This window comes from Cornus florida, unplaced genomic scaffold, assembly GCF_030987335.1.
Source record: "Cornus florida cultivar Cherokee Brave unplaced genomic scaffold, ASM3098733v1 CherokeeBrave_3.0.0_Hap2_Chr02, whole genome shotgun sequence".
Lineage (NCBI taxonomy): Eukaryota > Viridiplantae > Streptophyta > Magnoliopsida > Cornales > Cornaceae > Cornus > Cornus florida.
In genome coordinates, this window is record NW_026775572.1 from 36,925,896 (window position 1) to 36,928,667 (window position 2,772).

Sequence of the window (2,772 nt, forward strand, 5' to 3'; positions counted from 1 at the left end):
TTTAATGGCCATTTTTCATTTTAAATTACATTAACATTCTTACATCAATTAAATAGATTGAATGAATCAATTGCCATTAACTTCTCTGTTGTCACTTCTTTATATTTCAAAAGTTCTGTAAAAAAAAAAAAAAAAAAAGGGGGAAAACACAAACAAAAACAAAACTTTAGCTTAGGTAAATATCTAATATATATATTTTGTGATTGTAGCAAATATGTTATATTGCACTATTTAAAAGTAAAATGATAATAATCATAATATATATAAAGTCATCAAGTAGTGCAAGAAATAAATTTAGAAGCATCATTTTTTCAAAAGAATGAAGTTCTCTGCATAATTGCATAGCATATGCTTCAAGATTGGCCTGTAATAATCCAGAAGAGAATGCTGAGCAAAGCATCTGATACCATATCCCTCAAGTGCTATCCTAATCAGTTATTCCAATTCTCTTCTATTGCCACCATCTCTCCATTTCACAGACGTCGTGTCGAACAACTCTCTATAAATAGATTTGGTACTAGCACAGATGGTAATCGAAGCCAACAAGTTAGATAAGCATTTTGCATAGCTATATTTTAAGAGCTTCAATCAGAAAAATGGCATCATTGAAAGCTGAAAAGGCTGTTGGCACACAACTGTTTGGGCAGGCCAAGAAGGAGCCTGCCAAAACTAGTGATGGTGCATCCAAAGGTTCCGGCTCCAAGTCGGCAACAAAGAAGTCTGCAGCAAAGACTCAAGAGGCGGCGCCCAAGAAGAAGGTAGGCCATGCATGAACAACATGTGTGTGTATGTGTGTGTACATGAGTTCATTTTTGTTGATTATGGGCATGTCTAATTACCATTTTTTCTATTGATTTTGTAGGGCAAGGGTGGAAAGTCAGCAGCGAAGCACTAACAGTAATGCTGAACGCATGAAGGTTCGCGAAAGGAGCTAAGCTACGTATATGAATTTAAGGGATGAATTATTATTTGGCTTGTTATGTTATTTTGAATATTAATTAGTGTGACCATGGTCATGGGACCTTGGTGTGTTTATGTATGTTGGCTTGCTTTTATGGAGTAATAAAATAAATTAATACATATATTTCTGCATCATGTGAATGTATTTTTGAGTATTACAGAGTAGGAAGAGGGACTGCAGTCACCTCAAGAGTGCAATCAAGAGTTAAAATTCGAAATGGTGGTATTATGAACTGATTTGAGTTTCTGATGAGAATAAAATATAAGAATTCCATGGTGAACAACCAGAGCCTTGTTGAGCCAAGATGGTCCTTTGATCAATGGGGTCAATTAAGACTCTCACCTCACATCGGAGAGGACAAGAGCTCAATTTCTTTGGGGTCATTCCTCGAGAATTTTTTAAGTAACTCATTACTACATGTCAAGGGGCTCACGCCCCGTTAAAAGAGGTAGGGCCACATGGGCAACACGCAAGCATTGAGGAGAACTCTGGCATCTGATTTGTATGTTTAGGAAATACGGTTCTAGTGTCTTCCTTGTGTAGAGAACTATGAAGTGAAGTAGTATATATACATTAGGCTCCAAATGTTATTTTGAATATTAATTAGTGGCCATGGGACCTTGGTATGTTTACGTATGTTGGCTTGCTTTGTTGGCCTAATAAAATAAATTAATACATATATTTCTGCTGTTGGGAAACGTGCTAGTTTTTAAAACTTTTCGAGGGATTTAAATTCATAGATCTTGATTCATCACATAGAGACAAGTTTTATGCAAAAAAATAAAATAAAATATGATGTATTATTCAACTAAAAGATTGAATACTTACATCAAGGTTTGAGTAAACCTCAGATCTCTCCTCTAAAGTGAATGTTCTCACTTATTGTAGATTCCTTTTGCTAGACATCTTTTCCATGGATCTCCATCTTCTTGGTAATGGTCTTGCCTTTAGGAATCACTCATAAGCCTCCTTGAATGACCTTGGAAAACTAGGCTTGTGGGAGCCTCCATCAGATGAGAACATAAACCCTAATTTTCTAGAGAGAGAAAATTTATTCCTTTTTCCTTCTCATAAAAATCACCCCCTAAAATATACATAGACCATGTATATTTATAGGCAACATAAAAATAAAGAAAAGGAAACAACAAATCATTCTCCATCTCTAATTCATATGTCTCAAATCTAATATGATTCCAATATCAAGTTGGGCTATGAGTGAGAATCCATTGGGCCTATTATTTTATTGGCTACAATGAATTAATAATTGGCCCGGTCCATGGACCCAATTCAATTAATTCATAAATTAATTTCTACTCCACTAAAAGAAATTAATTGAACTCCAATTAAATAATAAATAACCTATAAGTCAATATTGCACTTTGACCCCTCTATTCATAATTAGTTATCGGATAAATATAGTCATCAATCCGACTACTTAATTAATATATTTATTTTGGTACCTTTGATTATTTCTGGCTCGATCACAATAAAACATTTGTTTGACAAAAATAATAATTTAAATAAATAAATATATAATAAATCATTTTGTCTAAAAACACACGAAGGCCTTCGAATTTACTTTGTGATCAACCATAATCAATACAAAATAAATACAAGTAGCAATGATGCAAATATTGAAAATATAACCCTCTAACTATTAATTACATAACTACCCAAAGTGTCGGTCTAAGGATCCCGAAGAATCCGCCGAACAAATCAAAGTAATTATTAATTAATAAAAGAGTTTATACTTTTCTCATGCTTAAGAGTCAAATGCCATGACGGTGATAGGGAGTAATTGCATACGACGG

The 2,772-nt window shown here is 33.8% G+C and overlaps 1 long non-coding RNA gene across 1 annotated transcript; it reads left to right on the forward strand.

The window, feature by feature from the left end:
* Window positions 1-472: 472 nt before the first annotated feature.
* Window positions 473-1,082, forward strand: LOC132294702 (uncharacterized). Its single transcript, XR_009478169.1, has 2 exons — window positions 473-758; window positions 863-1,082. It is a non-coding gene; the product is annotated as an uncharacterized LOC132294702 (long non-coding RNA).
* Window positions 1,083-2,772: the final 1,690 nt, after the last annotated feature.